General features: G+C 46.7%; 1 long non-coding RNA gene and 1 pseudogene across 1 annotated transcript in view; both read right to left on the bottom strand.

Annotated features, from left to right (window-relative positions):
- The window catches only part of LOC135310918 (uncharacterized), a 102,293-nt gene extending 92,634 nt beyond the window's left edge, over positions 1–9,659 (bottom strand). Inside the window, exon 1 of the long non-coding RNA XR_010370862.1 lies at positions 9,629–9,659. This is a non-coding gene — a long non-coding RNA (uncharacterized LOC135310918). The remainder of the gene's footprint in view (positions 1–9,628) is intronic.
- On the bottom strand, positions 2,307–5,202 carry LOC135310919 (calsyntenin-3-like; annotated as a pseudogene).
- Positions 9,660–24,406: the final 14,747 nt, after the last annotated feature.

Here is a 24,406-nt window from a genome sequence, read left to right as displayed (position 1 = left end):
GTGAGCATGGACCATCAGCCAAGAGGCTGCAAGCCTCTGGGGACCCCCACAAGCAGGGCAGGAAACAAACCACCTTCCCAACACACAGAAAGCTCTAGACCACAAGAAAATACATACAACACTCACAGCAAATAACAACCAATTCCTCTGAAAGCTGTCCCAGGCTCCTCAGGCTGTCAGTCTAAAACCAGCCCTCAGACTCCAATTTTTCCACATCTCAGCAGCTTCATTAGAGTTATTCCTCATGTAGTTCCCATGGGCTTAGGTCTCTTCCCAAATAAAATACTAAAAATACAGCTACTTATTATGTTTTACCACAGGACTTATAATAATATCAGTAATAACTTCAGATTACAGTTAAAATTAGTCTATTAACCACTGTTTCAGATCACTTCCAAAAACTATTCAGCCATTTCAGACAAGTCATTACCTTTGGAGTAATTCTTTCTCTTCACAGGCTGGCAGTATGTTGTGGTTTAGCTGGCAACTCAGCCCCACACAGCTGCTTGCTCACTCCCCCACCAGTGGGATGGGGGAGAGAACCAGAAGAATAAAGCTCATGGGTTGAGGTAAGAACAGTTTAATAATTAAACTAAAACAATAACAACAATAGTAATGTAATGAAAAAGGAAAATAACAAGAGTGGCAAAACCCACAGCACAGAAATGAACAACCAAAACAAACAAGGCAACCACTCACCAACCCAACAACACCAGCCCCCAAGCTGCAATCACCTCCCCTGGTTAATATAGTGGTCATGGCATCACATGGTATGGAATGAAGATCCCATTGGCCAGTTGGGGTCAGCTGTCTTGGCTGTGGCCCCACCCCTCCCAGCCTCTTGCCCACATAGCAGAGCATGGGAAGCTGAAAAGGTCCCTGGCTACTACAGGCACTACAGTGAAGAAAATTAACTCTTAGCCAAAACCAGCACATTCTCCACCCCTTATTCCATACCATTTACACCATGCCCAGGTCCCAATACTATCCAATACAACCTTACCAACCACCACCCCTCCCCTTCCCATCCTTTGACATAATACACAGACATCATTCCCTTCATCTATGAACCACCCCTGTAAAATGCCCATAAAAATATCCATTGAGTTCACCTCATCCATGACTCCGGGCACCATCTGTTGTATCAGTCTTTCAGGGCAGGAGAGATGGTGTGTGGCGTTGGGTTGCTGCATACCAAGTCAGTCATCATTCCATCACTGCTGCACTTGGCTTGTTTCATCAAAGTTCATCTTCCATGGATCAGGAGATTTGTACTCTGATATCATTGACACGGTCTATAGCAACCACAAAAAAGATAACATACAATATTACATAGCAGTTTGCATTATGCCTTTCAGTTCATTGGCTGTTTTCACCCAAAATCAAATCCCCTTGAGGCACACATTGGACTCCTCCATCCTCCCACATCACCCACCAAGTGCACCCAGGTCCTCGAGCAAACACAATCCCACAAATGGGTTTGCCTTTGCCTGAGGCAGGAAGAACCCAGACTGTTTTGCCCAGCATACTTTTTGCGTGCACTACAGGGACTCTATCCCCTTCCACAGTATGTAGGATTTCTGATTGGGCAGGGCCAGCTTGATTGGCAGATCCCCTCGTGTTGACTAGCCAAGTGGCTTTTCCTAAATGTGTATCCCAATATTTAAATGTGTGTCCCCCCCATTGCTCTCAGTGTAGTCTTTAACAGTCCATTGTACTGTTCAGTTTTCCCAGAGGCTGGTGCATGATAGGGGATGTGATACACCCACTCAATACCATGCTCTTTGGCCCAGCTGTCTATGAGGTTGTTTCAGAAATGAGTCCCGTTGTCTGACTCAATTCTCTCTGGGGTGCCACGTCACCTCAGGACTTGTTTTTTCAAGACCCAGGATAGTGTTCCAGGCAGTGGTATGGGGGACAGGATATGTTTCCAGCCAGCTGGTGGTTGCTTCCACCATTGTAAACACACGGCGCTTGTCTTGATGGGTTTGTGGGAGTGTGATATAGTCAATTTGCCAGGCCTCCCCATATTTATACTTCAGCCATTGTCCCCCATACCACAGAGGCTTTACCTGCTTCGCTTGCTTGATTGCAGCACACGTTTCACATTCATGGATAGCCTGTGCAATAACATCCATGGTCAAGTCCACCCCTCGATCACAAGCCCACCTGTATGTTGCATCTCTCCCTTGATGGCCTGAGGTGTCATGGGCCCACCAAGCTATAAACAGTTCACCCTTACGTTGCCAGTCCAGATCCACCTCAGCCACTTCAATCTTGGCAGCCTGATCCACCTGCTGGTTGTTTCAGTGTTCTTCAGTGGCCCGACTTTTGGGGATATGAGCATCCACATCATTGCTGTCCAGGGAGTCAGGTGTCTCCGAGTCAGTGCTTTCATCTTCATCCTCCAGGCCCTCACTAGTTCTACCCTCGCTGCTTTCTGCTGCCCTCTCCTGGCAGTTCTGGTAGGATTCCATTAGGTTGACTATGATGGTGAGGGCTGAGTCATCCCAGAACATGTCATTCTCTTTGCCTCCAGTGCTTGCTTCTGTGCCCTCTTTCAGCAGCCCCAGGGACCTCTTGCCCCACTCCCCACCGGTGCAGGGAGTGGATGCGCAGGATGCCAAGGATCACCATGAGTTCCAGGGAGCCCACACACACCACAATGATGACAGTGGCAGCACTGGGGTCCATTGGGTTTTTATTGGTGCTTGCCAAACTGTGCCCAGATAGCTCTGCGGGTAAATGATGGCCTCGGTGCATGAACTGCTGGGAACTCAGAATATGGTTAGGATGAGCAGCTCAGTTCATGTTGTGGAGGACATTCATCTCAACAGTAAACTCATTGCTAGAGTAGCATCCATTAATCTCAGTGCAGGACAGGTGAAACTTCCTTTCATAAAAGATAGCGCCATGGTTGATGTGGTGTGAGACCTGGCATAGTATTTCCTTATAAACTGCATCACACCTGTGATGGTCAGGTAGGCAGAGGTTTTAACAAGCTTCAGGCCCCACTGCTGCAGCAGTGCCCCATCCAGGAGCAGATACTCCCTCTCTGGGTCCAAGTCATCTCCTACCAGTGAGATCTCGCAGCCGTCCAGGTTGTGCACAATCTCATCTGACATTCGTGTGTCTGTCACAGTAACATGCCAATTCTCATCCTTCTTGGCCTCCACCTGGTGAGAAATAGAGCAGGTGATCTGGAGGTTGGGGAACAGGGGCACCCCATCAGGACCCTCAAAGTCTGATGCAGGATGAGCAAAGTGGGCACCGCCACTCAACAGGATTTGGGGGGCATCAGGCTGTAGCACCACAATGTAACCTTCCACATCAGAAATGGAGACACATGACTCTTTACTGAAACACTTGACAGTAGCAGTGAGCCTGAGCAGCCAGTCTCCAGGGGTAGCAAAGCGCAGGGAATTCATGTAAACCACATGCTGGATTGCATGGTTGAAGGTTTCCACATCATCACCCTCCAAGGTGAGCAGGGACTGAGAGGGGTTCACATCCCTTTGCCCAGACTGTTGAAGTCACTGTAATCAAGCCACTCATGGCAGGCATACAGGCATTCAATAACCTCCCAGCTCTCCAAGCTACCAGGGCACACAGCGAAGCCAGACAAGTAACCATGGAAGTAGTGGTGTATAGACAGAGGATCTCCTTGTACAGTATCAGTGGAGTTCTCATTTCCTTTGATTTTCTCTTGTTTTTCTCCTCGGTCCAGCAGGCTCCAATCACGAGCAAGGGTTCCTGCCATGGAGGGTGAATGAGGCCATTGTCATTAATGAGGGCAGGGTCATAAAAGACACCATCCACGTAGAGCATGACAGTGGGGAACTCCAGGTTGAGGGCATAACGGTGCCATTCATCATCACAGACCTGCTCAAGCTTCCAGAGGAATTTCGCGGGCCTTGCACTTTCCAGCAATGGCCAGTAGAGGAAAGCAAGCTGGCAGCCGTGCACAGCCAGAGAGTAATGCGAGTAGCCATCCTCGCTCTGCACTGTGCTGCAGATCACCATCTCCTCTTCCCACCTGCCTTTGCCAGGCACCATGGCGTACTTCATCCATACAGACAGGGTGAAGTGGTCACTCAGCCCCTCATGGGCATTCAGACCATTCACCACAGGCACCTGGGCAGCCTGGCTGCCATTGAACCAGTAGATAAGGCTGCTGTCCTGGCTGTAGTGCAGAGCCACGCGGTCCAGTTCGCTGTGGGTCTAGGCACTGGCAGCAGGTCAATCTCTCCTGAGGCAGCACCACAGAGTTTGCTTAGTGACTTCTCAGAGTAGTTATCCCAGTCACAGCCCTTGGCCACATGGTTTGTCTGCAACTCCACCAATGCCTGGATGTTCCACAGGGGCTCATCGCAGGTGTCCAGGTGAATGCTGGGGAAGAGCATGAGGCTGCCTGCACCCAGGGTACGCTCAATCCTCTTGCTCTGGCCCTACCAGCTGGGCTTGCAGGTGGGTTTCACCTGGATTTCCACTTCAGCATCACCAGAAGCCTGCTTCATCCACAGTCATAGGCTGTCACTGTGAATTTGTAGAGGTGATCTCCCACTGTACTGCAGCTTCTCTATGTTCTCAATGGTCCCATCCTTGTCAATCAGAAAGGGAATATTGGGGGTCAGGATGTTGTAGTAGCAGATCTGGCTGTACTGTAGCAAGCAGTCTCCATCAATGATCTCCACACACAAGTTGCGGTCATACAGCTTTCCCTCAGTCACTGCCACACGATACAACTTTTCCATAAAAACAGGAGCAAACTCACTCACATCATTTACTTAAACACGCACTATGGCCTTGTGTGATTTCTTGGTATTTGCTCCATCAGGTCCCTCTCCACAGTCATAAGCCTGGACGGTGAATGTGTGTTCCTTATGTGCTTCACAGTCCACTGGTTCCTTGGCCCAGATCAGACCCTCACCTATAACTTTGTCCAGGACCACAGCTTCAAAAGGTACCCCTGCCCCATGGATCCTGAAGCCACAGATTTCACCTGCATAGCACAGTGGAGCATCTTTGTCCAGTACAAACAGTGGTGGGTTGAGCAGGACCATGTTGTAATTCTCCATGATGATGCCCTGATACTCAGCTTCAATACCAGGTTTGTGCTTGTTTGCTTTGTTGGAGGCGTTGCCAGGCAGCACGGTGCAGAGGAGAAAGAACAGTGGCAGCGCAAGGCCAAGGGTCACCCATAGGAGCAGCAGCAGCAGGTCCCAGCCCACCCAGGGCTGCTGGACAGTGGCAGGCACAGCCTTGCTTCTTCATCATCCTGTTCTAAACAAGTTGACTTCTGCTTCCAAGATTTCTTCTTGTGTATGGGGGCAACTGATACTGACATGGGTTGATACTCTGGTTTGACCACAGTGCCCATCATCAGGGCTGGAGCGACCACAGTGCCTGTCACTTTGTCTTTCAATCCAGAGACCTTCCCTTCCCCTGGGGAGCACTGAATACTGTTGAGCAGGGCTCGGTACGCATGGGCCAGGCCTCAGCATGTTGCAGTTATCTGTGTCTCTCTGGAGTTCCCAGGGTAACAACATACTTTCTCCAAATATTCTACTAGTTTTTTAGGATTCTGCACTTGTTCGGGGGTGAAACTCCAAAACACTGAGGGTGCCCACTGCCCTAGGTATTTGCCTATGCTATCCCACATACCCTGCCACTCGTAACTATCAAGCCTTGGGGCAGATTTCTGGGTGATATTCTTAAGTTGCTTTCTAACCTTAGCCAAAACCAAAACAATATGGCCAAAAAAACAACAATAAATATATCTTACCTACCCAAGGATACTCAAGATACAAAAAGTTGTGATAAAGGTAGAGACATTCTATAAGAAGGTAGCTAAGGTGCCATTCTGCATTTCCTCCATATAAAATCTGTCAGAGGAGGTATAATTGCTAATTGACTCCATGAGGTGGTACCCAAAGTACAGTAACAGCTCTAATACAAACCCCAAATACCAGATAAAGCTGAAAACCAGTGTTTGCATAACAAACCTCTTAGGCAAAACATCACTAAGCAAACCAACACCAATCTTTAACAGGTACTGCAAAAAGAAGAGCACGGTGCTATGACCAGCAGCTGTTGTTATCTCAAACCCTCTATACCCCACATTGGGCACCAAAAGAGACTGTTGGGGTTTAGCCGGCAACTCAGCCCCACACAGCTGCTCACTCACTCCCCCACCAGCTGGATGGGGAGAGAATCAGAAAGGTAAAGCTCATGGGTTGAGATAAGAACAGCTTAATAGTTAAAACAACACCACCACAAAAAGGAAACCAATGAGAGATATACTAAACGGGGGGGGGGCGGGGGGGGGGGCGGGGGGGGGGCAGGCCAATAGGCCAGCCCACCCACCCCAAACCACAACCACCTGCCCTGTGTGCCAACTGCCCCCGTTAATATAGTGGTCATGGTGTCACATGGTATGGAATGAACATTCCATTGGCCAGTTGGGGTCAGCTGCCTTGGCTGTGGCCCCACCTCTCCTGGCCTCTTGCCCACGTGGCAGAGCATGGGAAGCTGGAAAGGTCCTTGACTACTACAGGCACTACAGTGAAGAGAATTAACCATTTCTCAGCCAAAATCAGCACACAGTGACAAGAAAACTCTTGCATGGATTACACTGAAGTTTGCAAAAATTGTTTGTGCTAAGTTAACACCTTTTCTTGCAGGAAAACAGATATAGCTGTGATGAAGCCAAGAGGGTGGGCTACTCCCATGTGTTTCCCATTTCCTAGTCAGCATAAGCTGCAGCAGATACACAGAGAGCAGACAGAAATTACACAGAGTTTGTTTTAACTTTGATGGTTGTACAGCCAGTTATTGGGACTGCAGCTGTTGAAAAGTTGAAGGCACTTCTCTTCCCATTGCCTGTCAGACAGGTGCTGACATCCCAGGGAATCTTACCTGAGAGATTACACACTCGTAACACCAGCATTAGCATTTTCTTTCTAAGGTATCATCACCTTAGCAAGAATTCATTAAACCTGGCAATTCTTAAATATTTCCTGCTGTGCAGAGTACCCACGTCCTTGCATTTCCCCTCATGCCAGGGAACAAGCCATCAGGTCAAGATCCATCTTTCTCCTTAGGCTACATCTTCTGTGAGAAGCTGCCTGCAAACTTTCTGCTAAGGAAAGCTCGCAGAATTGAGGCCAGAAGCAGCACAGTGAAGTCCCCTCTGGGGGACTCTCATGCTCTGGGAAATTGTGGAGGAAGGAATATCTGTGTATTGCATATGCACACAGCAAGGGCTAGATAAGAGGAGTACTTGTCCCAGGGTGCTGCTCAGGGAAAGTGGAGGGGAAAAATTGGGCCAGAATTACCTCAGAAATTATGGGGGGTGGGCTGTGAGCAACTCATCCCAGCAGCAGTGGCTGCAGGGAGGGAGCCAGGGGAGAGAAGGGCTTTCAGGACCACAGGGCACTGTGTGTCAAGTGTGTGTGTTTCCATAGAAATGCATTCATTTATATCAGCTGGCCCTAGACACAGAGTAAGTGCTCTGTGTGAAACACTCCCAACAACACACATCCAAGCATCAAAAGACAGGTCCTCTCTCTCCTCCGCTCACATCCTATAAGCTTATGTGGTGGTACAGCCCCCCAGGCCGCTCTGGGATCCCAGCATGAGCCCTATTGTGTTATCTTGGTCATAATGACTTGGGCATCAGGCAATCTCTGTCCACACCTGGGCCATCTGCTCCCTGACTTGTGTACCAGAATTGTGGCCAGAATGTAAAATACTGACCAAAGCCAATCATCTTGATCCTATAAATAGCAATCCAAGAGGGAGACCCTTTGAGCCCTCTGGGACTGCAGCAGGCTGTGTGACCCTATATCTCCCCCTGGGCTAGGATGTCTCTCAGGGTAGATTTCACAAGGATTGAAGGATTATCTGCTGATGATTTTCCAAGGTTTTCCAGCTGTGCACTGATGAATGCCAGCACATAAAAGTGAGTAATTTATGAAACCTCACAAAAAGGGAAATTTTATTCACAGGTTAACCTTGGTGCACATGTGTGCAATTTGATTATACATATATTATCCTTAAACTGTTGACCAAGTCTGAGACTAAGATTGGGCCTAGCCGCACCTAGACTTGTCTCTGCAAGAAGTTTAGAAAGCAAGGGGGTCTATTCTGAACCTCATGACTCAATGGGAGGGTCCTCCTTATCCCCTGCATCCACAGTCCCTCTGAATCATTCTGACTTGAGTATACCTCAGTTTTCCTTTGTGCACTTCTTCTATGTAAGTAATAGTGTGAACCTTGCCATTCTCGAATCTTTAACTAAGTTGCTATTTTGATGTAACAAAGTCCATCACATTGCTGTTTTAAATTGTCTAATGCTGTTAAGAATTATACAACTTAATACTGTGATCCATCTCAAAAATATTAATAAATCTTAAATTGCTAAAGCTGTGTAACAAATCATATTCCTGACCATTTGGTGTAGTTGGCAGGATACACAAGATTGTATTTATGACAATTTGGTGTAGTTGGCCATACCCACAAACCTGCATTTGTAACAGCCTGTCCTCATCTGAGCTCATTTTGCAGAGATGCCTCTTTTATGAGACTAATCACCTCTGACTTCCTCTAACCAGAAGAAAGAGCTGAGCAGCAGCTCTGTCTCCCCTAGGTGGGCTGAATTGCCCTCTGCAGAGGCTGTACCCTCTGTGAACTACTGAAAAAGCCTGTGACAAATCAGCTTTTCACTTAGACACCTAAGCTGCCTTGCTGAAAGTTAGGTGGAAGGGGGGGGGGCTTAACCCACAGCACCTCTCTCTCAACCTACTTCAGTTGGCTTTTCCCAAAATAAGGCAAGATCAAAGGGGCAGAAGATGGTCCATCAGTGTCAAGGGTCTGTATTTCTCTACTCTACTTCATTCCCCTGCTCCCCCCCCCAAAGAAAACCTCATTAAAAACTGTAGCCAGCCACCTTGATACATAGTAGAGAATGTGATAAGGACTGTTGGAATTCCCATAACAAGAACAGAGATAAAATGACATGTTCAGAGGATTCAGTACCAAACCATTTTGTTAGTTTGGGGCTTAGTTTTTTTTGTTTCAGTGTTGTTGTTGTTTTTTACTATATGATTGCTTCCTCTTATATTGCTGGCTAGAGCCATGAGCAGAGAACCAGTACCTACCACCTGTGCTCCCATGGACCAAGTTGCAGGTACCCCTGGCTACACACACACTGGCTGCCATGTGCTTGGGTGCTGCCTGCCCCCCAGTTAACCCCTTTGTGGCCCTGATGAGACCTTTAAAGATGCATCATGAAAGATTAAAGACTGGGTGACAGAAGATGAAATAGCAGGTTTTAGACACAGAGGAGAATTTATAAAGGGCAGTGTCGTGGTTCAGCCTCAGCTGGCAACTGAACACCACGCAGCCGCTCGCTCACCCCCCCCCACCCCTGTGGGATGGGGAAGAGAATCGGACGAGCAAAAGAACTTGTGGGTTGAGATAAGCACAGTTTAATAACTACAATAGAATGATGATGATAAATGATTATGATAATAATGACAGTAAGGTTAATATAATAAAAGGGAAAAGGGAGGAAAGGGAAAACAGGGAACAAAAACGCAGAAACACGAACGATACAACCGCTCACCACCCGCCGACCGACGCTGCCCGTCCCCGAGCCCCGATTGCTCCCTCCCTCCCCCCGGCCAGCCCCTCCCAGGTAGCATACTGGGCATGACGTTACATGATATGGAATATCCCTTTGGTCAGTTTGAATCCACTCTCTTAGCTGTGCCCCCTCCCCTCCCGGCTTCTTGTGCACCCAGCAGAGCATGGGAAGCTAGACATGTCCTTGACTAGTATCAGCGCTGCCCAGCAACAGCCTAAACATCTGTGTGTTATCTCAACAGGTTTTTTTTCCATGCTAATTTCAAAGCACAGCACTATACCAGCTAGAGTGAAGAAAATTAACTCTATCGCAGCTGAAACCATGACAGTATCCACCCCTTATTCCATATCATTGACATCATGCTCAGGTCCCATACTATTCAGTACAACTTCAATAATCCTTATCCATCTTCTTATCCTTTAACAATATATATATATACAGATTTTCATTTATCATTCCACTAGTTTATGGAACACCCCTGTAGAATGCCTGTGAAATGTCCATTGAGTTCATTTAGTCCATGACTTTGGATTTCATCTCTTGTAAGGGTCCTTCGGTGCGGCGGTGTGCGTGGGGTCAGGTTGTTGCATGTCAGTCCTTGTTCCATCACCGCTGCACTGGTAGTTCGTGTTCTCTCACTGCTGCACTTTGCTCGGTTCCATTGAAAGTCCATTTGCTATTATCATTAATTGGGAGATTCCCACCATGATAACATTCCACTGATGCAACCATAGTAGTGATGACATACAACATCATATTACAATTAACAGCATATTATTCAGTTCATTGGCTGTTTTCACCCAGAATTAAATCCCCCTGGGGTACACACCGAACTCCTCCATCCTCCCGCATCACCCACCAAGTGCACCCAGGTCCTCGAGCAAACGCAATCCCACGAGTGGGTTTGCCTCTGCTGGAAGCAGGAATAACCCAGACTGTCTTGCCCAGCATATTTTTTATGTGCACTACAGGGACTCTATCCCCTTCCACAGTACGTAAGGATTCTGATTGGGCCGGGCCAGCTCGCCTGGCAGATCCCCTTGTGTTGACTAACCAGGTGGCTTTTGCTAAATGTGTATCCCAGTGTTTAAATGTTCCACCCCCCATTGCTCTCAGTGTCATCTTTAATAGTCCATTGTATCTTTCGATTTTTCCAGAGGCTGGTGCGTGATAGGGGATGTGATACACCCACTCAATGCCGTGCTCTTTGGCCCAGGTGTCTATAAGGTTGTTTCGGAAATGAGTCCCATTATCTGACTCAATTCTCTCTGGGGTGCCATGTCGCCACAGGACTTGTTTTTCGAGACCCAGGATAGTGTTCCGGGCAGTGGCGTGGGGGACAGGATATGTTTCCAGCCAGCCGGTGGTTGCTTCTACCATGGTGAGAACATGGCGCTTGCCTTGGCGGGTCTGTGGGAGTGTGATGTAGTCAATTTGCCAGGCCTCCCCATATTTATATTTCAGCCATCGTCCCCCATACCACAGAGGCTTTACCCGCTTCGCTTGCTTGATTGCAGCACATGTTTCACATTCGTGGATAACCTGCGCAATAACGTCCATGGTCAAGTCCACCCCTCGATCACGAGCCCACCTGTATGTTGCATCTCTCCCTTGATGGCCTGAGGTGTCATGGGCCCACCGAGCTATAAACAGTTCACCCTTATGCTGCCAGTCCAGATCCACCTCAGCCACTTCAATCTTGGCAGCCTGATCCACCTGCTGGTTGTTTCGATGTTCTTCAGTGGCCCGACTCTTGGGGACGTGAGCATCCACATGCCGTACCTTTACAACCAGGTTCTCTACCCGGGCAGCAATATCTTGCCACAGTGCGGCAGCCCAGATGGGTTTGCCTCTGCGCTGCCAGTTGCTTTGCTTCCACTGCTGTAGCCAGCCCCACAGGGCATTTGCCACCATCCAGGAATCAGTATAGAGATAGAGCACTGGCCACTTTTCCCGTTCAGCGATGTCCAAGGCCAGCTGGATGGCCTTTACTTCTGCAAACTGGCTCGATTCACCTTCTCCTTCAGCAGTTTCTGCTACTTGTCGTGTAGGACTCCATACAGCAGCCTTCCATCTCCGGTGCTTTCCCACAAGGCGACAGGACCCATCAGTAAACAGGGCATATTGCTTCTCATCTTCTGGCAGTGTGTTATACAGTGGGGCTTCTTCAGCACGTGCCACCTCCTCCTCTGGTGATATTCCAAAATCTTTGCCTTCTGGCCAGTCCATAATCACTTCCAAGATTCCTGGGCGACTGGGGTTTCCTACTCGAGCCCGCTGGGTGATCAGTGCAACCCATTTACTCCACGTAGCATCAGTTGCATGGTGTGTAGAGGGGACATTTCCTTTGAACATCCAGCCCAGCACTGGCAGTCGGGGTGCCAGGAGCAACTGTGCTTCAGTACCAACCACTTCTGAAGCAGCTCGAACCCCTTCATATGCTGCCAATATCTCTTTTTCAGTTGGAGTATAGCGGGCTTCGGACCCTCTGTATCCCCGACTCCAAAACCCTAGGGGTCGACCTCGGGTCTCCCCTGGTGCTTTCTGCCAGAGGCTCCAGGTAGGGCCATTCTCCCCAGCTGCGGTGTAGAGCACATTTTTAATATCTTGTCCTGCCCGGACTGGCCCAAGAGCTACTGCATGAACTATTTCCCGTTTAATCTGTTCAAAGGCTTGTTGTTGTTCAGGGCCCCATTTGAAATCATTCTTTTTCCGGGTCACTTGATGGAGGGGGCTTACGATCAGGCTGTAGTGTGGAATATGCATTCTCCAAAAACCCACAACGCCCAAGAAAGCTTGTGTTTCCTTTTTGCTGGTTGGTGGAGACATGGCTGTTATTTTGTTGATCACATCCATGGGGATCTGACGACGACCATCTTGCCATTTGATTCCTAAGAACTGGATTTCTCGTGCAGGTCCCTTAACTTTACTTTGTTTTATGGCGAAACCAGCTTTCAGGAGGATTTGAACTATTTCCTTCCCTTTCTCAAAAACTTCTTCTGCTGTATTGCCCCACACGATGATGTCATCAATGTATTGTAGGTGTTCGGGAGCTCCACCTTGTTCCAAAGCATTATGGATCAGTCCATGGCAAATGGTAGGGCTGTGTTTCCACCCCTGGGGCAGTCGATTCCAGGTGTACTGGACCCCCCTCCAAGTAAAAGCAAACTGTGGCCTGCACTCTGCTGCCAGAGGGATTGAGAAGAATGCATTAGCGATATCGATTGTGGCATACCACTTGGCTGCCTTGGACTCCAGTTCATATTGAAGTTCTAGCATGTCTGGCACAGCAGCACTCAACGGTGGAGTGACTTCATTCAGGCCACGATAGTCTACCGTTAGCCTCCACTCTCCATTAGACTTCCGGACTGGCCATATGGGACTGTTAAAGGGTGAGTGGGTTTTACTGATGACTCCTTGGCTCTCCAGTCGACGAATGAGCCCGTGGATAGGGATCAGAGAGTCTCTGTTGGTGCGATATTGCCGTCGGTGCACTGTTGTGGTGGCGATCGGCACCTGTTGTTCTTTGACCTTCAGCAACCCCACCACAGAAGGGTCCTTCGAGAGGCCAGGCAAAGTAGACAGCTGTTTAATTTCCGCCGTCTCCAAGGCAGCTACACCAAAAGCCCACTTGTAACCTTTTGGGTCCTTGAAATACCCTCTCCTGAGATAGTCTATGCCAAGGATGCACGGAGCCTCGGGGCCAGTCACAATGGGGTGCTTCTGCCACTCATTGCCAGTTAGGCTCACTTCGGCCTCCAATACAGTTAGCTCTTGGGATCCCCCTGTCACTCCAGCAATGCTGATGGGTTCCGCCCCTATATAGTTTGATGGCATTAAGGTACACTGTGCACCGGTGTCCACTAAAGCTCTATATTCCTGTGGGTCAGATGTGCCAGGCCATCGGATCCACACAGTCCAGTAAACCCGGTTATCCCTTTCCTCCACCTGGCTGGAGGCAGGGCCCCCCTAGTCCTGATCATAGTATTCATCACTCACTTCCGGTAGATATGAATCACGGGTGTCTCTGTTAAGATCAGTCAGGCCATCAGCACTTCTGCTCCTCTGTCTAGAGAATTGCTTACGGGAAACTGGGGCAGCAGCTCTCCTGGAGAAACTTCCCTGAGTAATTGTTCTCCCTTGCAGCTCACGTACCCGTGCCTCTAAGGCTGAGGTAGGTTTTCCATCCCACTTCTTCATGTCCTCTCCGTGATCACGCAGGTAAAACCATAGGGTGCCCCGTCGTGTGTATCCCTTCTCTTGAGCCAAGGGACGATTACTCCTAATGGCTGAGATACTGGTCCGTACTGGTGGGGAGTAGGACATATCTTCTTTGAGTTGCTGGAACTCTCGGGACAGTTTCTCAACAGCAGAGACGAGCGAGGAAGAGAGATTCGCTTCATATTCCCGGAGTCTATCAATCAACTCAGCCACCGTTGGTGTCTCGTCATCTTTCCAGGACATCACTGCCAATGAGTTTGCATACGAGGATGGTGCGCTCCGTACAAACTTCCGCCACATGGGTCGTGTGCACTCGGCTTCATCTGGATCTTTGGAGGACCGTTGATCGTCCAGGTCACCATAAACCACCTCAAGCACGGCTAATTCCCTTAGATGCTGAACGCCTTTCTCCATGGTCGTCCATTTTCCTAGGCGAAATACAATATCTTCTTTGAAGGGATACCTCTCTCTCACCGCGGCCAGGAGCCGCCTCCAGAGGCTGAGGGCTTGTGTTCCTTTTCCAATTGCTTTATCAATGCCCCCTTCCCTAGAGAGGGATCCCAGTTGTTTGGCTTCCTTCCCCTCTAATTCCAAACTACTGGCCCCATTATCCCAGCATCGGAGCAGCCAGGTGATAACGTGCTCACCTGAATGACGCCCGAAATCTTTCCGTATATCCCGCAACTCACTCAAGGATAGAGATCGGGTAGTTTCCGTTTCTTGTACACATGGTTCCTCCTCCTCCTCCTCTTCTCGTGATGGCCCTGGTTCATCGTAATCTCTTTCTAAACGAGTTGACTTTCTCTTCCATGATTTCTTCTTGCGTATAGGGGCGACTGATACTGGCACAGGTTGGTCCTCTGGTTCAGCTGCAACGCTTGGCACTGGGGTTTGGGTAGCTGCAGTGCCTGTCGTGGGGGTTTGAGTGGCCGCCGTGCTCATCACCGGGGTTGGAGCAGCTGCAGTATCTGTCGCAATGGGTTGGGTGGCCGCCGTGCTCATCACCGGGGTTGGAGCAGCTGCAGTATCTGTCGCAACGGGTTGGGTGGCCGCAGTGCTCATCACCGGGGTTGGAGTAACTGCATTCTCTGTTGCGGCGGGTTGGGTGGCCGCCGTGCTCATCACCGGGGTTGGAGTAGCTGCAGTCTCTGTCGCGGCAGGTTGGGTGGCCACAGTGCTCATCACCGGGGTTGGAGTAACTGCAGTCTCTGTCACGGCGGTTTGGGTGGCCGCAGTGCTTGTCGCTGGGGTTGGAGTAGCTGCAGTGTCTGTCGTGAGGGTTTGGGTGGCCGCAGTACTTGTCACGGGGGTCGGAGTAGTTCCTTTCTCTTTCCCTTGGGGGTACTGAATAGTGTTAAATAGGGCTCGATAGGCATAAGCCAGACCCCAGCACATGGCAGTGATCTGTATGTCTCTGGAATTGCCAGGGTGACAACATATTTCCTCCAAATGTTCTACTAATTTTTCAGGATTCTGCACTTGTTCAGGGGTGAAGTCCCACACCATGGGGGGTGCCCACCGTCTTAGGCATTTGCCCATACTTTCCCACATACCCTGCCACGCATAGCTATCAAGCCTTGGGACAGATCTCTGGATTATATTCTTAACTTGCTTACTAACCTTAGACAGATCTGATACCACTTGCCAAAGCAATATCAACAGATGTATCTTAACTACACAAGGATGTTCAAGATACTGAAAAGTTGTTGTAAGGAGGGAGGAGACATTACATAAGATATTAGCTACGGTGCCATTCTGTATTTCCTCCATAAAAAACTCCTCAGAGGAGGAGGTATAATTGCTAATTGCCTCCATGAGGTGGTAGCTGTAGTACAGTAACGGCTTCCATGCAAAACCTAAATAACTGATAACAGTCAAGGCCAGTGTTTTAATAACAAGTCTCCTAGGCAAAATATCTCTAATCACTGCAGAGCACAGCCAGCTGACAGAACCAACAGCAAGTTTTAACATGTACTTTACAATCAGCATGGTAAAGACTGGACAAGCTAATACTGCGAGCAGATTAATCAATGCTGTGACCAGCAACTGTTATTATCTCAAACCCTTCTCGCCCCACGTTGGGCGCCAAAAATAGACTGTCGTGGTTCAGCCTCAGCTGGCAACTGAACACCACGCAGCCGCTCGCTCACCCCCCCCCACCCCTGTGGGATGGGGAAGAGAATCGGACGAGCAAAAGAACTTGTGGGTTGAGATAAGCACAGTTTAATAACTACAATAGAATGATGATGATAAATGATTATGATAATAATGACAGTAAGGTTAATATAATAAAAGGGAAAAGGGAGGAAAGGGAAAACAGGGAACAAAAACGCAGAAACACGAACGATACAACCGCTCACCACCCGCCGACCGACGCTGCCCGTCCCCGAGCCCCGATTGCTCCCTCCCTCCCCCCGGCCAGCCCCTCCCAGGTAGCATACTGGGCATGACGTTACATGATATGGAATATCCCTTTGGTCAGTTTGAATCCACTCTCTTAGCTGTGCCCCCTCCCCTCCCGGCTTCTTGTGCACCCAGCAGAGCATGGGAAGCTAGACATGTCCTTGACTAGTATCAGCGCTGCCCAGCAACAGCCTAAACATCTGTGTGTTATCTCAACAGGTTTTTTTTCCATGCTAATTTCAAAGCACAGCACTATACCAGCTAGAGTGAAGAAAATTAACTCTATCGCAGCTGAAACCATGACAGGCAGGGTGAAAACCAATGCAAGGGTCACCAAGAGCAGGTGGAAGGTGCTGCTTGTAGCACCTGGAGAGAGCAAAGTGGGGAGGATTGCAGTATGGAAAGGGGAGAGCTGCTGTGACTATCCTGGGGCTACACGAGCAGACAGACAAGTATGAAGAAATATCAAGGGAGCCAAACATTGATGAAATTTTGACTGAGACCTGGGCCAAAACTGGGCTCATGTCCTGAGTTGTCAGAAAGCAAGAACATCTTGATTTCAGGAATAGGTATTTTGATATCTTGGGAATGTATCTGAATTAGGGAATCTGATGTTTTGGGGTAACTGATTTCACATTAAACTACCTTGACTAAAGCCTCTCTGGATATTTCCCCATGAGTCGTACTGTTCTGACATCTGAACCCTGTTCCTATAGCACAGGACAGTGGGATTTTTCTGAACAGATGATGTGGTTTAATCCTAGCTGGCAACTAAGCACCACACAGATGCTCTCTCACTCCCCCTGCAGTGGATTAGGGGATAGAATCAGAAAAGTGAGAAAACTCCTGGGTTGAGATAAAGACAGTTTAGTAGGTAAAGCAAAAGTTGTGCACGCAAACAAAGCAAAACAAGGAATTCATTCACTACTTCCCATGGGCAGGCAGGTGTTCAGCCATCTCCAGGAAAGCAGGACTTTGTAATGCATAATGGTTACTTGGGAAGACAAACACCATCACTCCAAACATCCCTGCTTTCCTTCTTCCCCCAGCTTTTTATTGCTGAGCATGACATCATATGGTATGGAATATTCCTTTGGTCAGTTGGGGTCAGCTGTGTCCCCTCCCAGCTTCTTGTGCACCCCCAGCCTACTCACTGTTGGGGTGGTGTGAGAAGCAGAAAAGGCCTTGACTCTGTGTAAGCACTGCTCAGCAGTAACAAAAACATCCCTGAATTATCAACACTGTTTCCAGCACAAATCCAAAACATAGCCCCATACTAGCTACTACGAAGAAAATTAATTCTATCCCAGCCAAAACCAGCACAACAGACAAAGGAAGGGTCTTGCAGTATAGGTTCATCCCCACTCTAAAAATGCAAGTTTAGCTTCAAACATGCCAAGGAAGAAAGAATTGATTCCTTGAACCAATGGCCTTTAAACAGCTCCCACCATGATATCGCATACTCTTCCTAAGGATACCTGCCAGTTCTTCCCTAGCTCCTTTCTAGGCGTCCCAGAAGAAAAACACAAAGGGAAACATAATTAAGAAAGGCTGTGGGGAAACTCCCCTTTCCCCTCATTTCCAGAAAAGTTAATTCCTTGGGATCTTAGCTAATAATGATATAATCTTAACTCCTGCACGAGTGTGAATTTCTTTCAAAAAATAAAGAACAGTCTTGTTTCTATTTCTCATTTCCATCCCCCCCCCCCCCAAACCACGAGTTCTCAAAAAGCTGATACAGTAGTTCAGAGAGTACAGGTGAGATATCTTATAGAAAGAGCAATGTTGGGAAAGGATTTGAGAAGAGAGGAAGCAGGAATTAAGGAGGTGATTTGACCCAAGGTAACAATAATTCTCCACAGGAAATAACTTTTGCACAAGCCTGCTGAAACTATCCCTCATCTGACAGCACCACACTGACTCTGGAAGCAACCCGTCTCTCAGGAAATCACAGTGAAGCCAATGAAAATATCAGTAAAAACAGAGAGGGTTCCCAATGTTGATTTTGTATTGGCTTTCATGCACCTAAACCAGCAGATACCCATAAACCTTTGTAGCACTTTTACCAAGTTATGCGTGAAACTTCATAACATCATACCATCCCAAGATATACAATACAAATTTTTTTTTAAAGGTGCTGTATTGCAAATTACATTTTTGGTGTTGTTTTTTTTCCAGCCTAAAAAATGACTGCTCATATCTTTCCTGTGAATTTGGGATTCTTTTACATCTTCCCTTGTTTATTCACCTCTACATTCCTAAATGCCTGCACTCTATTTCAGTTTGCTGATTAAGACTGACCGTTTTTTCACTTTGCCTGCAGAAAAGCAGTGTAAAGATAACTCCATGCTGAAACATTTAGAGTTCCAGGAACCAATTCAGCATGAAGCTTGCATGTGTCTAAGTATGCTAATCACCCCCGGTTCAAAGTCAATGTTTCACTGCTTTGGTGAATTGAGATGCTAAACATAACCTTTAGAGGAACTTCCTTTAAGATCACATACATTATTACACTTTAGGATCTTACTAACTATAGAGAGCTCAGAGAAGTAGGTAAGAGCATAGTACAGTACCCCATACTTTACCTTGCTAAAGGAGATAGACCTCTATGCGTGATCCATGCAAAGACATCACAAAAATCAAAGCAAGAGTAACTGGCTCCTACTGAGTGATTTTTAAAGGAGCCTGATATAAATAAGCCAGTTTGCATTTTTGTCCCAGATAACAGCCCTAAGTTTTCAGAACTTTTTTCCTCACTGCTGAAGATGATTTTTCAGATGGGTAAGTTCACAGCTCTATTAGTTATTGTTATATCTATTTTTCATGTGAGCTATTTTCTCTAAATCTGTAACAAGTCATAGATCTTCTTCCTTCAACCCTAACAAATATATTGCCCTCATGCTTTTATGATCTCCTAATCTCTTAGAAGTTGATATATTCTGAGATTAAATACACCAGGATCCCAGTGGCATAATAATACAGATACAGCTGTGATGAATGCCAATTAGAACAGTAGCAGCATGTGACAGCTGTTTACAATTACTTTTAGTTAGCAACTTTTAAACACATCATTATTATCATAGAATAAGATTTTTTACATGGTTTTGGTCTAGCAGAAATTTAGGATTTGTTAATAGTTTTGAGACAGATCACAAAATTAGGTTCTATAATTCTTAAGCATCAGCCAATTTAATAGAGCAGTTCAATTAAGTTTGTTACAATCAAAATAACAACTCAGTTAAAGATTCAAGAATGGCAAGGGTCACCCAACACTTAGAACAGGATTATACACACAGATGGGGTTTAAATCAAGTGACACACACAGACCAACAGACAGCTCTAAATCAAATTGCACACATACAGAGGTTAACCTGTGATTAAAATTTCCCTTTTTGTGTGTTTTATTAATTACTCACTATTATGTGGCAGCATTCATCAACAGACAGTCAGTAAACCTCACAAAGTCAGGCCTTGGAGTCCTCACAAAATCATCGATGGACAATGCTTCAGGCCTCACAAAATCTACCCCAAGAATCATCCCAGCTCAATACTGGATCACACAACCCACTACAATCCCAGACAACCCTAAAGGTTTCCCTTTTGAATTGCTATTTATAGGATCTCAAGATGATTGGCTTTGGTCAGTATTTCCCATTCTGGCCACAACTGGTGCTGAGTCATTCTGGTATACAATTCAGGCAGCAGATGGCCCAGGTGTGGCTAGGGGGTGCTAGACCACCCCAGCCTACTGCACTTGCAACCAACATAACAGCACAACAGGAGTTTTTGCCAAAATATGCATGGCTTATCCTGAGATCTCAGAGTGCCCCGGGGGGCTGCACCACCACAGTTATCAGGTTTCTCTTTGAAGTATGCAGTTAGAATAGGCTTTGAGTTTATGACTCCTTAGTCCTTTGAGTAGCCTTCTGCTAGAGAATTACTGCATGAAAGGCTTTAGCAGAAAAGCTTTGCATGATCTGCTAGTATTTCCCTGAAAAATATCTCCTAAAGGATAAAGGAACTTCAGCTATGGAGGGAATGTGGGCACAGGACACTGCCCAGATGAACTATTCAACACAGTTTCCCTACATTGTTCCCCATCCCCAAAAATAAATGTTAAATTTTACCTATAAATATACAAGTTAAACTCTACAAGAAGTTCTGCAAATATCTACCCAAAGCAAAGAAAAGTTAAGGTTGCTTTTAAGCCCCATTTGCCACATCTCAGACTGATTTCAGGAACAGGATGTCTTCTCTCCTTCTTGCACCTCAGCAAGAGAAGAGTCCCTGCTTAGGACTTGTTTCCATTGCACTGGGAGGTCTGTCTGAAGGATGTGGAGACACACTGGCTGCACTTATCCCAGGAAAATAAACACTGCCAAGAATGCTGTCAGGCCCAACCATTGATATTATCAGACTGGGAGAACAGTCACTGGCGTGCTGGGGCCCATGCTGTCCCAGGTAATCCCATCCTCACACAGGTGCAGGAGCCCACAGGGACCAGGAGCCACCCCCAAGACTACATGTGTGCGACTACTCTCTCTGGGAGGGAGCCGGAAGGAAGTGGTCAAATGACTGCAGTTGGCCCCCAGGCTAAAGAACAGACCTTGGCACTGGCTCACAAAAATTCTAATAGCACAGCAATTAGGGCCAGCTTTAACTAGATTGCTTGAGCAATGCAGGTAGTCTGGGCTCCAGCACCCTAGCAAATCCTCATGGGCCCCAACATACTTGCATTGCCCAGGGGGATATCTATGCTGCCACATTTTCACTCTGGTTCTTACCTAAATTAAGGTCTCACCCCTTGTCCACCAGTTGAGTCACCATAATACACATACCACAGGATGCAGGAACAGCAGGTCCAGCGTTGGATGCCAGTGTGATGCCGTGAAAAGCCGAAATCAGGACTCAACAGTCTGAACGACTATTAAGCAGGTATTCTTTTTTGCAGTGCTGGACGCACAGGGGATCACTCCTCCTAATGTGAGTGCCTGCACAGGGTTAGTTGCATAACTTATACAAGCTTTACATACATTATTTTTCTGAGACAAGATATACATATTCATTAATTTTCTGATAACTCATTATCACATACAAATGTCCTTTGCACATGCCTGCTGGTGTCTCCGGGTGGTCATCAGGGGTCTCTGGATGAAGGATATACTCTTCCTCACTGTGTCCGCTAGTTAACTTTTGTTTTTGCACAAACTCAGTTCTGAGATCACATATATACTGTCCTTAAGGGACGGTCTGTTCTGGTTTAGTGTTTGCTCTATAGTTACTTATCTTTATGGTTCTGTACATCTGCTTTTCTAAGGTCAAATGTTGTCATAGTAAATTTTGTTTAGGCGCTTCTTGTCTTGAAGCCTTTCTGACTCCCCCAAAGCAACAAGTTTTAGTTACAACAGCTCTAACTCTATCAAGTGCCGAACAGAATGGCCATCCATGTGCCCGAAACACATGAATCCACACAAACCTTAATCATCTTAAATCAAAGAAAGGGAATGAATGCTCAAAACCAAGTTTCATGCAATGGCCCAATTCTGCAGGGACCCCCTGCAGGTCCAGGGATGACCAAGGACATTCAACATCACACAGGATTGAGCAGCTGTAGCCCAAAACACAACTGCTTCCCCAGGTGTGCAGCCACTCAGTGCATTTCCCTGGTACTCAGATGACTTGCAAGGGAACTCACTTCAACAACAGTACAATCTCCTCTGCAGGAGGAGACATCTTAAGAGATCTATACATCATTGTACTGGGTTTGGCTGGGATAGAATTAATTTTCTTCATAGTAGCTAGTATGGGGCTATGTTTTGGATTTGTGCTGGAAACAGTGTTGATAATTCTGGGATGTTTTTGTTATTGCTGAGCAGTGCTTACACAGAGTCAAGGCCTTTTCTGCTTCTCACACCACCCCACCAGTAAGTAGGCTGGGGGTGCACAAGAAATTGGGAGGGGACACAGCTGGGACAGCTGACCTCAACTGACCAAAGGGATATCCCATACCATATGACATCATGCTCAGCATATAAAGCTGGGGGAAGAAGGAGGAAGGGGACACACGCACATTTTTGTCTTCCCAAGTAACTGTTATGCTTCATGGAGCCCTGCTTTTCTGGAGATGGCTGAACACCTGCCTGCCCATGGGAAGTAGTGAATGAATTCCTTGTTTTGCTTTGATTGCACGTGTGGCTTTTGCTTTGCTTATTAAACTGTCTTTATCTCAACCCACAAGTTTTTTCCCTTTTACCCTTTTGATTCTCTCCCCCATCCCATTGTTGGGGGAATGAGCGAGTGGCTGTGTGGTGCTTAGTTGCCAGCTGGGGTTAAACCACAACAATCATGTTGTTATCCGAAAAGCGGATTCGTCGCCTGGTGTGCAATGAGTCAATAATCACACACTCAGGAGAGACACTGCAAATTTATTTCAGGGCTGTGCAAGCCTGGGTGTTCGGTGGTTTTCCACAAATCAAGCACACCAAAGCTGGCTACCTTATCATATTTATACAATATGTCCATACATAGCCTACCTATCTCCTACATATTCATTCTAATCTACATAAGTTATATAATTGGCACTGAGTCATTCTTCTTGGCTCCACTTCAGTTTCTTCCATGCATGCTTTCCTTTCTTCAGGGGTCTTTGGTGATCTTGATGGATGGGGCATCCTAACTCCTGTTACATAGAAACAACTTAGAACTATTTTCTCTTAGCAACTCTCACACATTTTTCTTCTAAAAAGAAATGCTTGTCATTAATTAAATGAGTGAGCTGATAGCCAAAACATCTCGGCCCTAATCTTAGATTAACTATTAACAATGCTTAATCAAAAAAGAGTCTATATTGTCAGTAACTTAATCATATACAATATCTCTTAGATTCATGCTAACTAAACCTATACAACACTCCTTAGATTCACACTAAGCAACACTCCTTAGATTCACACTACCACTCCTTGTATCCAAGGGGTGGGGTTTTTCCACTATCAATGTTGACACATATAAACAAAATTGAGACCATACTACATAATGTCAAGCAGCTTTTTAGCTTGTTTTAAATGAGGCAACCCTTACAATGTAAAGACACACTTTATTTAGGTCTTTATTTAGGCCATTTTTCTCTTTATGTGTTTTTTTCCTAACAGCAGAAGTTCTTTTTTTCTTCACCAAAAGAATTTATCTCAAGCAGCTCTAAACGCTTTTGCTTAAAACTTTATGACCTCTATAGAACAATACAATCAATTCTTAAGTTTTTGTAGCTTTTGTTAGCTTTTAATAGAACTATGGAAATTTTACAGTGGTTGCTTTTGTTTCCACAAAGTCAGAGTGCACAGGGCTCTCAGTAACCCTCCTTACCAAGAGACTCACAATGGCAGTGCAGGGAGAGGCAGGTACATTACTTTTATGATTAAGAACTAGCAGGTTTATTCTCCATTTATTTCTACCATCCTATCTGTGCAGCTAAGACATATGCATATAATTTCCTTTCACTATGGTTCACATGAGCTAAATAATGTTAAAAACCAGGTTTTCGGTGGCTTTCAATAGCAAGGGAAAATAAACTTCTGCAGTATTACAGATACACAATCTCGGTCTTGGCTTCATCACCTGATGTTATGTTAAGAAAATTAGTGGCTTTGCACTGATAAAACCTGTGCAAAGGAATAACGCATTGAGCTCATTTTATCCAATATGTGCAGTAAAAAGGTTTAGTTAATGGTCTTTTAGTTAAAATACTAGGACTCCATCTCACTGCATGTTAATGAGGTAACCAAGACATTAATTTCCACGTGTCTCAGTCCCTGACCCCTAATAGAGGCACCACGTTGCATCCATTTCTCTAACCTTTCTGCCTGGTCTGTTCAGTCTGGGAGCTGGGAATGGCTTTTTGTGCATGTGGCACTTGGTGCATACAGCACTTCATGCATACATCACTATACTGGGTTTGCATGGCAAGGTTGTGGTAGTGGGGGGGTACAGAGGTGGCTTCTGTGAGATGATGCCAGAAGCTTCCCCTATGTCCGATACTGCCAGTGCTAGCTGACTCCAAGATGGACCCACTGCTGGCCAAAGCTGAACCAGTCAGCAGTGGTGGAGGTGCCTCTGTAACAACATATTTAAGAAGGGGGA

The sequence above is a fragment of the Phalacrocorax carbo genome (genome assembly GCF_963921805.1).
Source record: "Phalacrocorax carbo chromosome W unlocalized genomic scaffold, bPhaCar2.1 SUPER_W_unloc_9, whole genome shotgun sequence".
Taxonomy (NCBI): Eukaryota; Metazoa; Chordata; class Aves; order Suliformes; family Phalacrocoracidae; genus Phalacrocorax; species Phalacrocorax carbo.
This window is presented reverse-complemented; position numbering and strand designations above follow the sequence as displayed.